The following is a 15,126-nucleotide window of genomic DNA, read 5'->3' as shown; positions in this document are numbered from 1 at the left end:
GTGTGAGGATTGCCTGCAAAGCATTATAACATGGTTTAGTTCACAACCGCTCCAGTAAACCCTTAGAGGCAGTTAGGCCTCCACGCCTCGGTGATCCCATAGACCTTTGCCCTGCTTTATCGCAGTCAGCATCACATGCTGTTTTACTGTTTCAATTACTGTCTTATCCCTAGATCGCGAGCTCCTTAAGGACTGGCACAGTAATGCTAGTATCCCATGGTTGAGTTCTGGCAATGTACCAGGAATTGTACTAACTTACAAATGAGAAGACTGAAGTCTGAGAGGTTACTCTGCCAAAAATCACGTATGCAGCAAGAGCCAGATCAGAATTCAGTGCTGGGTATGCTGAGTTGCATTCTCAATCTCCACCCTGTACTATCTTAGTCTTCAGAATCTCTCTATCCCCTCACCTTGCACTGTCACCGCCCCACCCAGCATGGTACTATGCCCAGCATTGATTCGATGCTTATTTAATTCTTGAGGAATGGATTTGATGGCTTCTACTCTATGAGTGGTTAAGTTTGAACACATGTGACCTCTGCAGGGTACTGCTAAGTAGCTGAAAGCAGTGAGGGGTATTGTTTCCCAATTTTTACATCTGATTTTCACATTTCGCAGGCAATACTGCCCTTATTTCTTATTTGGGGATGGGAGAGAGCAAGAGGAATCATTTAATTGCCCACTAGACATCTTCATTCACAACAACTCTCCTTGAACTGGTACCAAATTTTTTTTCTTTTTTCTGTGAGTATTCAAATCTATATTTAATTTTAAAGAAAGTGTTTAATTCATCAATAGGAATTCCAAACTATGTATCTAGTCAACCAAATATAACTGACTGTGTGAATATTTTTAAAGAATTGGACAAATGAAGACAATACCTCAACCAGATGAGAGGAAAAAGAATACACACACACATGCGCGCGCACACACACACACACACACACATAATTTTTTATGGTCTCTGATTTGACACTTCTGCAAACAATGCCATTGACATTAATACTGATTCATTTGAAAATAAAACTGTTATGCTACTAGATAATAACAATTTATTCAAGAATAACATAAAAGACAGGGTGCCAGCCAACTTCATAGCATTTGCCTTATTCATTTACCTTCATGCATTCAACAAATAACTACTGAGCATCTATTACACAGCAGCCACTATGCATGACACAATGTTCCAGGAAATAGTATGACAATTCTCCTACTGGTGCTTTCCCTGAGAGAGTAGCCAACACAACCCCAAGGACTCGTCTGTTATAAAGAGAAGTGGAATAGGCCGGGCGCGGTGGCTCAAGCCTGTAATCCCAGCACTTTGGGAGGCCAAGGCGGGTGGATCACGAGGTCAAGAGATCGAGACCATCCTGGTCAACATGGTGAAACCCCATCTCTACTAAAAATACAAAAAATTAGGTGGGCATGGTGGCACATGCCTGTAATTCCAGCTACTCAGGAGGCTGAGGCAGGAGAATTGCCTGAACCCAGGAGGCGGAGGTTGCGGTGAGCCAAGATCACACCATTGCACTCCAGCCTGGGTAACAAGAGTGAAACTCCGTCTCAAAAAAAAAAAAAAAGAAGTGGAATATATCAAAGGAGGCATATGAAATGAAAAGAACTCTAGACTTAGAATCAGGAGTAGAGGATTAGAATCTCAGCTCGATAGTGATAGAACCTTGAATTTACTTAGTGCAGACTTAGTGGCAGACATTGTTGTACAAAGCCTTCTTATTTATGTTTTTACTAGCTATGTGATTTGGACAAGTCATTTTTGTGATTTGAGCCTCAATTTCCCATTTGTAAAGTGGAATACTAATTCTGTGTCTACCTCACAGGGTTGTTGTAAGAATTAAGGAAGTAATGTAAGTAAATGGTCCTTGCACACTCTAAATCACTGTCTGTCTCGTGGAAGTTATTATAATAAATCTATTGTTTACATTACCACAATTTAGATTTTCTTGTAATTTACACTTTTTCTCTGATTTATGGCATTTTTATTCTGCTAATAATTTTAGGTTCTTACTTGCATACTTATGATGTATACTACTTTTTATACATTTGAATTTTAATATAATTTTTCCTTAAAGTGGGCAGAAGAGACGGCAGAGGAAACAACTGGAGAAGAAAGTACAAGCGAGGAAAAAATAACAAATCAAATGGGAGCCAAAAGAATCACTCCCTTTCCCCATAAGGTCAGGAACAGGGTGAAGGTCTGGGATTATGAACTAGATTTAGAAATAATCTTTGGGAGGCCAAGACGGGTGGATCACGAGGTCGAGAGATTGAGACCATTCTGGTCAACATGGTGAAACCCCGTCTCTACTAAAAATACAAAAAATTAGCTGGGCATGGTGGCGCGTGCCTGTAATCCCAGCTACTCGGGAGGCTGAGGCAGGAGAATTGCCTGAACCCAGGAGGCAGAGGTTGCGGTGAGCCGAGATCGCGCCATTGCACTCCAGCCTGGGTAACAAGAGCGAAACTCCGTCTCAAAAAAAAAAAAAAAGAAATAATCTTTATTAAGAAAAAATGCCTTGCAAAATGATGATAAGCTAAAGAAGAAGAGGGGATACATTAGCTATTCATTTTTATAAACTAGACTTAAAATAATTATCCATTTTCATCCTGATATATGTGTCTTCCAATTTTTCAGATTAACATTCCACATTAGAATACATGGGTTTGAATTTTAGTTAGTTCTTTATGCCTGGTTCCTCAATTCCAAACTGGGTTGAAAATGTTCAAAGGGAAGGGTTGTAATTTGTATGCCTTCCCATCCCTATCCAAGCTTGGTAGAGTTCAGGTGGATCAGGAATGATTATGGCAAATACTTCCTATGAAGTGATGTTCAATGTTTCTACCATCATCCTCACTATTTTCTTAATTGGGATGTAGGATGATTAGCCTTTTACTTACAGAAGCAGTCCATTTATTTCAACTGTGAGGAGGTAAGAGTTAACATTTTGAATGTGCAATAGTTTTGGGGGCATGATTTTGGGGAGATTAAGCAAGTAGACTTTGGGATGGTACTCAGGCAGCTACTACATTCTTGGAGTTGGCATAATTAAAACTTAAAATTTATGCGTAACAGCTAGGCTTTTTCCGCTCAACTGCAGCAAAGCCACCACCCCTACTTGCCAAAGTTGTCATTCTGAGCTTAAATCAAATGTGGGCTCTGTTTCAAGTGACTGTGCCTGCCTGGCAGGGTTCCACCACGGCTCAGGTCTCCACAGCATCCAGTTTGGCTGGCTCTGGTGCACAGAGAAGGAAAGTTTACATCTGCATAGCAAGTAGGAAGATGCCTTTTGATTCTTTATCTAGGGATTTGATTAATTTTATATAACTGCATTGAGGAACTATTGAGCAATTGGGGTCAGAGATGGAGTCTGCATTCATTCTTCCATCTTCTCCCTGCCTCAGAAACAAGTCACTCTTAACCCTTTTATGCCTAGTGTTGCATTAATGGAATGCTAAGCTTGTGGGAGTTATTTATATTCTATTTCTCAAGGTCATCACCAAGGTCTGGTTTTTAATAAAAATAAACTGCAACTTCTGGCATAAATGGGTTAACTCCTACCCTGCAAAGTTGCTGTTAGTTAGACCACCCTTGGCCCAAAGTACAGGTTAACCTGACCTGTCAACACTCTTCATGTCAAACAACTGTTCAGACTGCCTTATTAATAATTCATCTGTCTAAAAAGACATAATCATGGATTATGTGTATTTAAGTTGTTGGCCTTCTAATCCTATTTTTGCTATTTCCATAGCAGAACCTAAAAGGCTTACTTTTATGAAACTATTCCTTATATAAATCACGGTGTTTTTTTTTTCCAAATCAATGTCCTCAATGGCTAAGTAGTTATTTAAAGTAAATGACTTTGTTTCCAGTAATCATTTGGTTCTAGTAAATGGACATGGTATAGTATTCTTCCTTCTGAATTCTGTAAAATACCACCCATTAAAATCCCTCTTCCTTATCTCCTCTCTTAAACATTTTCCCCAAATCCATGTTCTATAGCACAGAAGGATACCAGACACCACGTGTGTTGATAAAAGGTGAGGTTTATAAGCCTCCTGAATCCACCATTGCTTAAAACATTGGAATGTCATAAACTAGGACTGCTAATGAGTAGTACATCCAAAATGAGATAATTCTTCCTAGTTCTATTTCCTTAAGAGTGATTAACTGGATATTCTTTTTCTTAATTCCCTTTGGTTATTGTTTCTACATTGCTACTGAATTCCCAGGAAATAGATACTGGAGGTGGGATGGGGACATAACCTTTGTCCAGTGAACATGCTGGGAGTCCTGAATAGTTTCAGGCTCCTCTGGACATTTGCGAGTGAGCAGATGTTACATGTTTTAAGGTGTCCTTAATTTCCAACTGAAGATTCTCCAAACTCTAAAAGCTCATGAGGATATCTAATGTTTTTTCTTGAACATAACTGGAAGACCTTGACCTCTGCCAATTCATTAGAAAATAAACTATTAGTGTATGTTGATATCTTTACAAACCACCTGATTTTTGAGTTCTACTTCTGGTGCCTTCGAAAAGTCTGTCACTTGTCAAGAGTGATCAATCTTGATTCCTAAAAAGCTGTGGTTGGAAATCTAATGGCAATGTGTTATGGATTGGCTTTTTGCATCATTAAATTGTGAGCAGAGGCTGGGCACAGTGGCTCACTCCATAATCCCAGAACTTTGGGAGGTTGACATGGGAGGATCACCTGAGGTCAGGAGTTTGAGATCAGCCTTGAAAACATGGTGAAACCCCATCTCTACTGAAAATTCAAAAATTAGCTGGGTGTGGCAGTGCATGCCTCTGATCCCAGCTACCCGGGAGGCTGAGGCAGGAGAATTACTTGAACCTGGGAGACAGAGCTTGCAGGGAGCTCAGATTGTACCACTGCACTCCAGCCTGGGTGACAGAGCAAGACTGTCTCAAACAAAAAATTGTGAGCAGATATCATCTTTAAAAAAACGATGATCTGGAGTCTATATTCAAGTAAAAGCCTTGTGATGACATGGGTTTTTGACTTAAGTGACCATTCATACCATGAGTAATTGATGACTCAAAAATAGGAGCACAAACTTCTCCTTTTAACTAAGGATTTAGTTGGCAACCAAATACTGGGAAATTCAACATTGTATCTACAAAATTACTTTTGCATGTAATTTGACCCAACCAAAGTTTAAACTCTGAATCTCTACCCTAAACCATTCAGAACATTTTGGCAATTGCATGATTAGAGGTATTAGGCTTTCACTGTATACTTTGATGCATATGGGTGAGAGTTTGATTGAAAAATAGAAGTAAAGGATACTTTCAAGATTTACCACTGGAATTGCAAATATAATTAAGCCAAAAGTCTGTTCTATGACTTTTCTTCCCACTATTTATGACTCAGAGTAATGAACCATGAATGAGGGAATGTGAATTGAGTTAGTGCTTCCTGATCTTCAAGGATAAGCTAAAAAGGCAACTTAATATTTCTGGGTAATCAGTAGAAATAAGAATAGTGTGGGACAATAATCGTTAGAGCTTATAGCACTTAGCTTATTATGTACCAGCAGTATGCTAGTTCTTTGTGTGGATTATCTGACTTAACCTTCACAATTGCACCACTATGCAGTTTCTTTGGTTATTTCCATTTTATAAATGAGAAAACTGAGGTCCAAAGAGTTTAGTAAAGATACAGGGCCACTGGGCTCCAGAGCCCATCTTTTAAGCATGATAATGAATTAAAGAAAAGTCTGCCCAGTGACAGGGCCAAAGGGGATGGAGTTAGGGAAGTAGAAGGCTATTAATTCTTCATAAGGTTAACAGAAAAGAATATAAACCAGGCCGGGTACGGTGGCTCACATCTGTAATCCCAGCACTTTGGGAAGCTGAGGAGGGCAGAGCACAAGGTCAGAAGTTCAAGACCAGCCTGGCCAACATAGTGAAACCCTGTCTCTACTACAAATACAAAAAAATTAGCCAGGCATGGTGGCGGGCACCTCTAATCCCTGGTACTCAGGAGGCTGCTGCAGGAGAATCCCTAGTACCCAGGAGGCGGAGGCTGCAGTGAGCTGAGGTCATGCCACTACACTCCAGCCTGGGCAACAAGAGCAAAACTCTGTTACACACACACACACACACACACACACACACACACACACACACAGTCTATCTGCAAAGAACTCAGAATTGAATGCTTCCTGAAAAGTGTGCCTCTAACTTTCCAGTTTTGTAGGGCAATTACAAAAACAAGAACTGCAGAAAGAACCTGACAATCTTTAAGATTGCCCAAGAAGTCTTTAAAACATATTAATATAATGAGAAGTCATATCACAGTTATAAGCAAACAGGTCATTTGTGTATCACATATCTTGGATGGTACTGAATTCAAGCTTGGTTTCCAATGAAGGGGCAAAGTTATTCAACATGGTTAATGTGAGAAAGACTGATGATGTATAGCAACTGTCAACCTTGACCTTGATGAGCTGTCAGGAATAAGAGCAGCTCAGCTCTAAGAAGTTAAGACACACCAGACAGAACATCCAGATTCCTCCTCCTCCTTCTACATGTCCCCTCATTCTCTGTGCCACTTCTGAAATTATCTAGCTCTGGTCTTCTTTTTCCTTTCTGAACACCATAGTTTTTTTTTGTTTTTTTGTTTTTTTTTAAAGAAGGTGTTACTTTGGCAATTGTACTTTCTGGAATCTTTTAGTCTCCTTTCTTATCTTGCAGGAGCATTGTCCAGTGTATAACTCTTACAAAGAGTAATACAAAGAAAGAAACTTGTTCTTTGTATAAAGAAGCAAGAACCTTGTTTTCTTTCTGCTATTAATCTGGTTCCTTTAGACCCTGCCCACTTGCCTGTGCCATACGGGCAGCTGTCCTCTGTAAGTTTCTTTGGAAGTCGTCTCAGAAACAATGTCTGGACTGCAGATCTAGATACAGTTAACACCCAGTGGCTCCTCCCATTTGTCCTGAATAGGAATGGAGCCACTTGTTTTCATCGTTGCTGGGCTTCCTTCAGTGTAATACTTACCTTTTAATCTAAACATGTACATTCTTTCCAGTCTTTCTGGATCCTTGTGAAACACTACAAGGATTTTCACTGAGCATAATGTTAGGCAAAGTGTGTGAAATGGGTTCAAATAAAATGAAAAATGCATTCAGATATTTACTCTGAACTTTTAACAAAACATGAATTTTTGAGTTCTTCATCTACATGGGTTTCTACACTGGGGCAATGCCAATGAAGTAAAGGACTCAGTGCTGGCACTCAAGGTAGAGAGCAGAAAGTTTGGTTAAAAAATAGAAGCAAAGAATACTTTCAAGGGTTGCTACTGGAATGGTAAATCCACATGTTTTATAGCACAGAAGTTAGAGTACAGTACCCCCCCCCTTCTCACTCCCTGCATGTTAAACATGTTCTGCTAATTCCAGAATGGGCATACCTACCATTATCATTTTTTAAATAGAAAGAGAAAAATTAAGAAGCAGTGTTTAATTTTAGATAGTAGAAATGTCTTTAGATTGGCCTTTGGTCTGTGCCAGACATTTGGCTCTAATTATATACATGTATGAAGAGATGAGCCACCTGAAGAGTTTTACAGACCCTCACAATGAAAGACAGTTCCACAGTGATATAGTTTGGCTCTGTGTCCCCACTCCAATCTCACATTGAATTGCAATAGTCCCCATATGTCATGGGAGGGATCCAGTTGGAGGTAACTGAATCATGGGAGCAGGTCTTTCCCATGCTGGTCTTGTGATAGTGAATAAGTCTCATGAGATCTGATGGTTTTATAAAGGGGAGTTCCCCTGCACATGCTCTCTTGTCTGCTGCCATGGAAGACATCCCCTTGCTTTACCTTTGTCTTCCGCCGTGATTGTAAGGCCTCCCCAGCCATGTGGAACTATGAACCCATTAAACTTCTTTCCTTTATAAATTACTCCATCTCAGGTATGTCTTTATTAGCAGCATGAGTACACAGAGACCGTTCTAATACACACAGAGACCATTCAATGGAGCCAATAGGATAGGCCCCAGCTTGTGCCTTGGGACTGGTCTGACATAAGGGATCAAGAACATGTCCACAATTCAGGGGGAATGAGGATGGAAGAGGATAGTCATATGAGGGAAGTGCCAGGTAAAAGACTCAGGACTCACCTATGAGTTAGTTAGAGCACCTTACCAATGTATATGTAATTGAAGCCAAATACCCGGCACAGACCAAAGGCAAATATAAAAACACTTCTGCTATCTAAAAGGGAGCATTGCTTAATTTTTTCTTTTCATTTTAAAGATTATAATGGCAGGTATACCCATGAGGGGATTAGCAGCATGTGTCCAACATGCTGTGGGTGTGGGTGCTGTACCCTAACTTTATATACCCACAAGAACTGAACTCGGGATGGAGACTTGCACTTTCCCCACATGGCTACACTTTTCCTGGGGAGCCAATGGTTTAGGCCTCAGTTGGAACTTGCCAGTTCTTTATGGAACCATTTTTCACTGCGAGGGCCTGCAAAACTCTTCCCTACCCATTTGCTTAAACTCTTCAGGAGGACATCCTCCAGTACCAGACTGATAGTCCTCATCAAAAACTGCTCCACATACCCAAAGCTGGGAAAAATATTTATTTTTTTTTTCCAGCAAGTCTTCCTGGAGATAATGAATGTTGTAATCATTTTTGCTTCCCCTTTGCCCTGTCTGCTAGGAAGTTCAGGTCCCAGTTTTGCTCAACTGCTTCATGTAACTGTTCTCCCTCCTCCTACTTTTTATATATGGCTTTAGCTCTCATCCTGACAGAATGGTTTTATGTGTTTGTATACCTACGTTTCATTGTAAGCTTCTTATAAGAAGCCCTGAACAGCCCATACCTGTGCCCCTGCTTATTGTATAATGGTCAAGTTCCATGGTTCTGGTTCTGAAGTTAGGAAAATGTCGCAAAGGGGAGTGTATTTCCCAATATCTAACCAACCCATTTTTACCTAACCAACCCATTTATATCTAACCAACCCATAAATATGTTGTTGTGGTGGGCAATGGAGATGGTGGTAGCTAAGGAAAGGTGGAAATAATGAAGAATGAAGGAGTTACTAAATACTTAGAATATGGTAAGAAATCTTTTAGCATGTTATCAGAGACATTACAGGGCCATAGATTAGATACCCAGATTGGAAAACTTAAACTTCAGGAAGCAAACTCCCTTTGAGATGAACCAGGCTTGGTTTTCCTTTGTTTTATTAACACTGGCTTCATCCAGGGTTTACAATGCATCTAGCAAGCTGAATTGGCTACAGGACCAATTTAGAAGCTCTGCGTAATGTCTTTGAACACCTTAATGTTGACATAAAATCTATAATTCACAATTTCAGGATATGCTTCTTGCAGGGAAGAGAGGAGAGCCTCCTCACAGGGGCTAAACAACAATACAAGAGTTCAAAAGGGTTGAAGATGCCCCGTGGGTATTTGGATTGGCACTCAAAAACTCACGGATGCTCACGATTGCTTATCTGACTTATCTAAACTGCTGACGTCAAAAGAATTAGGCTAGAAATCTTATGATTACAGCTTTTCTTGTGATCTTTTCTGGTATTTCCTGTTTCCTGTGAGGCCAAATATACTTCGAGAGAGGGTTATTTTATGGCATTTCACTGTTTCTGTCTCAGCTAGATCCAAAGGTACAGAGAGCATGGAGTAAAAATAATTAAAATAACATCAGAAATCTCTGCCCGCCCCACTCCCCTTACTCACTGACATTTCTTTTTAAGCATCAAACCAATTTCTACAATGGTTCAGAGTAGGATCATATTTTTAATGGAACAAGGTCTATTGTTGATTTAAAAGAAGAAGCCACTTCAATTGTATTTCTAACTATTGCCTTATTTGGGTAGTCATAAGCAGATAGGCTCTGAACGGCATTAGCAGGCAGGCCGGGAAAGCTCTGAGAGGAGGAGGAGGAGAAAGTTTCAGAGGATAAAAGAGGAAAAATGGCCATCAAAGACTACACTGTTCCTTTGGGGCTACAAACATCTTATAGAAGCAGGAAAGAAAAACAAATGGTGGGGGTTGGGCCTGTCCAGTTTACATCTTGCCTAAAGGTAGCTAAATCTTCAGCTTGCTTTCTGCACACAGGCCCTGAATCATAGTCACCACTACCTTTGCAAAGAGAGCCTGAGGAATTGAGAGGCTGATTCTCAGTAGCTTACGGGTACATGTACCACAGACCCAAGCTTCAATAGCCATTTGGAATGGCCCTGCCTGAAATTCTACCTCCAGGCAACAATGCAGAAGGCAGCAGAACTCCTGAACAGGACCACAGTAACATTTTATTTATATTGGTTAAGCAACCAGCAGCTACCACTTCTATCTATCTTACCTATAACTTTGTTAACCTTGTAATCCTGCTTAAATTCTCACCTCTGGGATAATTTTTTTTCTGGTGAATGTCTATCTCTTTAGTACACTGCACGCAATGTTAATGGGAAAATTCACAAAGAGAGGGTTTGGAACTTGCCTAGACAATTTCTAATGTAAGTTTGAAAACAAGAAAAATGCACATAAACATATCACATGCACGTTTACATGCAGACATCTAACTCTTGCTCATGGAAAGATGGACACCACACACTTACATAATGCCATCACAGAGACGTTAAGTACCTGGGAGTGAAAAGGATAGAAAATTGGATTTAGAGAGATTGTCATGTTGGAGAAGCCTTGGCTGGAGTTGGGCGGCTTCAGGGTTAGACCATGACCGGCAGCGTGGCTGAGTCAATGGTATGGCTGGATGTCAGTGGACCTCAAGTTGGCCCCTGTGCAATCAATAACTAGCTCTCTGCCCCAAGTATGTTGTGTAACATCTGTGGAGTCTCACCTTTCTCACCACAAAAAAAAAATGCAGTGATTTAACTAGATAATCTCCAAGACCCATTTTCATTATACAATTCAATGGAAAGTACCCTTTACTGTTCCATTTAAAGATTTTCAATGGTTCTACAAGAGTTAAGGTTTCTCGTCTATGTGTAGTCTGTTCACACTAATATCTTTCTCTGTTTCCCACCTTTCTTCACTCCTAACACTGTGCCAAGCGAATTTGACTAATCTCCATTCTCAATCATTTCCTGTGCTTCTTTGCCTTTGTACCTATGTTCACGTTTATTCCCTCACCAAATTTCTCACAGTTGGTTGAGATCATAACCATCCTAAAGACATAGCTGTAATGATCATCCAGCACAGAGTCTTCCTCGATCAACCTACAAAGGGTCAGTTAATGCCCAATCCCCACAGAGTATCAATCACACTTGGTTTGTTTCTGAGCACATAACTTGATCGCACTGCATTATAAGCTACATAAAAAATCATATTTTTCTTAGTTTTCTCATCCATCCAGTGGTATCTAGTGTTGGAAGAATTGTTTGCTCAGAAAAAATGGAGGGCCAGTAGGGTGGCTCACAACTGTAATCCTAGCACTTTGGGAGGCAGAGGCAGGAGGATCACTTGAGGCTAGGAATTTAAGACCAGACTGAGCAATGTAGCAAGACCATGCCTTTAAAAAATAAAAAAAATTAGCTGGGCATGGTGGTATGCATCCATAGTCCCAGCTACCTGGGAGGCAGAGGGTGGAGGATTGCTTGAGCCCAGGAATTCAAGGCTGCAGTGAGCTGTGATTGAGCCCCTGCACTCTAGCCTGGGTGACAGAACAAGACCTCATCTCAAAAACAAGCAAACAAACAAACAAAACAGGCCATCTAAGGACTGGAAGAAATATGAGTTGGCAATGTAAGAAGGATAGACTGTTCTGAGACTGTGGTGATAAACTGTGTTCTGCATTTGGGAAGAGATAGATATGACTGCCACAGCAGGTCTAGATGGAAGTATAAATCCTTCATGATAGGATGATACCATATGTCAAGGGCTTTGGTTTGATTATTTCTATATTACTCCTTGTGGCTTTGTGTAAAATATATAGCACTTGGGAAATTTTGTTTGTAAGTTGAAGGGAAAATATTCAGCATCTCAAAATTCTTCAACATCTTCCAAATATGGTCAATTAATGCCACTTATCGTTATACATATTCATTAATATGCTCACCCAAACTCCACCTCTCCACCAGCCACTGTGACTAGAATGATCTTTCTAAAATGTAAAATTTATCACGTCACTTCGTGCTAAAATTGTTTGAAGTTTTCTTATAGGCTAGAGGATAAACTCCTTAGAACGACAGATGAGGCTGTTGGCAAGCTGACCCCCAACATATCTTTCTAATCTTATTCTAGCCCTTCCCTGATTCACTTTATACCCCACAACTTGGCTTTCCCTGAAAGGTCTTGCATTTGGTCCTATGTTTCCTTATCCTATAGTGTCTTCCATCTTTTCTTCATTTGGAGAAATGTAACTTACCTTAAATGGTACCTAAAAAAATAAAATCACCTCCTTGTTTTTTTTTTTTCAGATGGAGTCTTGCTTTTGTCACCCTGGCTGGAGTATAATGGTACAACCTCAGCTCACTACAACCTCTGCCTCCTGGGTTTGAGTGATTCTCCTGCCTCAACCTCCAAGTAGCTGGGATTAAAGGCACCTGCCACCATGCCTGGCTAATTTTTGTATTTTTAGTAGAGACAGTGTTTCACCATGTTGGTGAAACTCCTGACCTCAGGTGATTCACCTGCCTCCACCTCCCAAAGTGCTGGGATTACAGATGTGAGCCACCACTCCCAGCTCATCACCTCCTTTCTTGACACCTCCTTTATCACCATCATACAGACAGAATTAATCATTCTCTTATGTGTTGGCAGTTGGCACAGACGTGTATGTACATTTAGTATATCATATATCATATCTATGTACCTATCTATCTACCTACCTATTATCTATCCATCCATCCATCCATGCATCCATCCATCCATCCATTCATCTGTCCGTCCATCCGTCTGTCCATTCACCTCAATATTTTTGGCTCATGAATATTTATTTTTGAAGGAATGAAGCAGTGTGGCACATGATAGGTGCTAAATAAACTTAGTTGAATAAACACTTTTGATTCTTCCTCTATGTTCCCACAGAGTATTATTTCTACTTTATTGTAAAGCATATGCCATTATACTTGGTATCAGTGATTCTTCTAACAGGTCGTAATCTCCTTTATACTGTCCCAGACAGAAAGCACAATGCTATGCACTAAGTAAAGAAAACTAGAAATTTGAATTTTTCATTTTCCTTTCTGAATATCTTAAACAACCAGTAAATAGAGGTCTCAATTTCTTCTATTTCTAAGTTGGAAATAACACCTATTTGGTTGATGCTTATTGTTTAGCATAAGAAGTTCAGTCTTGTATGTAATACTGAAACACCATTTTCCATTCTGTGACCTCCTAGTATGTTTCTAACAATTTTTGAAGAATTTGAGACATTCTCAAAAATTTTTCAAAAACAAAATTTGTTTTAGTCCAATTTTGTCTATTTACATTCCCTGCTCATTTTCTTTCTAGAGGATAAGGGCCAAAGAAAGGAGGAGAAGAGCTCTCAGAATTTCCAATTAGCACATTTAAGCAGTGAAAATGTAACAGACCTGACCAGAATGCAATGCATTGTGCTATTAAGACCACTATTCCAATTAGCGGCAGATACAGAACCTCAGCTCTCAATGTGAAAATCCACCAGAAAGGTGAGATTGTACACATCGTTTTTCATGCATTACAGTCATTTGGTCAAAGTTTTCAGTGTCAATGTTTTGAGATGGTTGTGGAAATGTATGTGTTTATTTTAATAGACAGAGAGAGGTAGTAGAGAGAGTGGAATAATCACGTCTAGCTCTTGCATGAGAATGTAACTAAAATAAATAATATTGAATATGCAATGCTCAAGGATAGGGCTTAGCACATGATAACTTAACCAATGTGTGATAGAGATCCGGTTTTTTGGTGAATGTCTGTGTGCCATTTTCTTTTCTTTTACACTCTCTTGTGCATATCCTCTGCTTCCACCCCTCCAGAGGCATACACTGAAGATCATTTGTAATATTATAGTAAGAATGAGAAGAAAAGGAGGGAGCTGATATTCACTATTTGACCTTCAGAGTAGCAGGTTTTTGGAGTTTGTTTTGTGTGTATGTTTGCAAAAAGACAGTAATCTTAAGAGCTTATCTTTGTGGAAAGCTGTCTTCTTTTACTAGATCCCTTTAATATATTAAGAGGTAGGCTTGTAGATATGAGTCTACATTGAGGCTTCTTTCTCCAGGGAGGAAAGAGGATATGGCACAGGGTAAGGTCATGTACAAGACAGAGTCAGAAAGTCTACTCCTGATATCCTGGGGAATTGCAGGGAAGAGTCAAAGGCAGAGCCCAGTGGCACACGAACATGCCTTTGCTTCTCCCTCTGAGGTTGGCACCTCTCAGGTGTGTACAGGAGAAACATGTTAGGTCTGTAGGAACCCAAGGCACATATTCACCCAGATGCCAACCTGGAGAGGAGCAAAGAGTGGGAAGGTATTTGTTCAAAAGAAGTAATGTAATCGAGAGGAGACTGACCACCATGTTGCTAATTAGCAAGCTTCGATCTCCCTATTCCCCATTAGGATGGGCTCAAGAGGATAATTTGCTTGGTTGAAGAAGAAATTCAGGCTATATGTCATTACACATTTGAGCATGCAAATTTGAAATCTCTGTTACAAATGGTTTAAATAGTGACTGTTTCCTTCTCATTTCTGTATGTGTTTTTGATTACACTTCTTATATTTGAATGTTTCTTTGTAGTAACCTCACCTGACTCCCTTCTTCTGGGTGCTCCAGGCCTGGCTGTCTGCCTGACACTTCTTTTCTAAATTATTTTATTCATCAAACTATCCACTGCTTTGAATGAACTACTGTCACAAATCCTCTAAATGTACATGTCTTCACATTTTCTGAAGTGCTTGTTGCTCTTGTTTATGGCTTTATGTGAAATATTTGGGTATCATCCAAAAAGATTTGGAGAAGGAAGCAAGAAAGAGAATCTTTAGTTTTGGCTTTAATTCCAGAGTTTAAGAAAGATTAAAATTTTAATTATTACATGATATGTGTCTTATTACCCTTGGTTATTTAATTTTCCTTTTTGATACCTTTCCAAAAGATTGACATTCACTC

General features: G+C 39.8%; 1 protein-coding gene and 1 long non-coding RNA gene across 6 annotated transcripts in view; one reads left to right on the top strand and one right to left on the bottom strand.

The window, feature by feature from the left end:
• PDE7B (phosphodiesterase 7B) overlaps positions 1-15,126 on the bottom strand; it is a 343,532-nt gene that overhangs the window by 126,619 nt on the left and 201,787 nt on the right. The gene's annotated exons all lie outside the window — the stretch shown is intronic.
• The window catches only part of LOC118152992 (uncharacterized), a 134,798-nt gene continuing 133,248 nt past the window's right edge, over positions 13,577-15,126 (top strand). For all 3 annotated transcript variants that reach the window (XR_004742098.3, XR_004742099.3, XR_008480848.2), the window contains exon 1: positions 13,577-13,670. This is a non-coding gene — a long non-coding RNA (uncharacterized LOC118152992). The remainder of the gene's footprint in view (positions 13,671-15,126) is intronic.

Source organism: Callithrix jacchus, chromosome 4, assembly GCF_049354715.1.
Source record: "Callithrix jacchus isolate 240 chromosome 4, calJac240_pri, whole genome shotgun sequence".
Taxonomy (NCBI): domain Eukaryota; kingdom Metazoa; phylum Chordata; class Mammalia; order Primates; family Cebidae; genus Callithrix; species Callithrix jacchus.
Note: the sequence above shows the minus strand (reverse complement) of the source record. Positions and strands in the feature narration are given on the sequence as shown.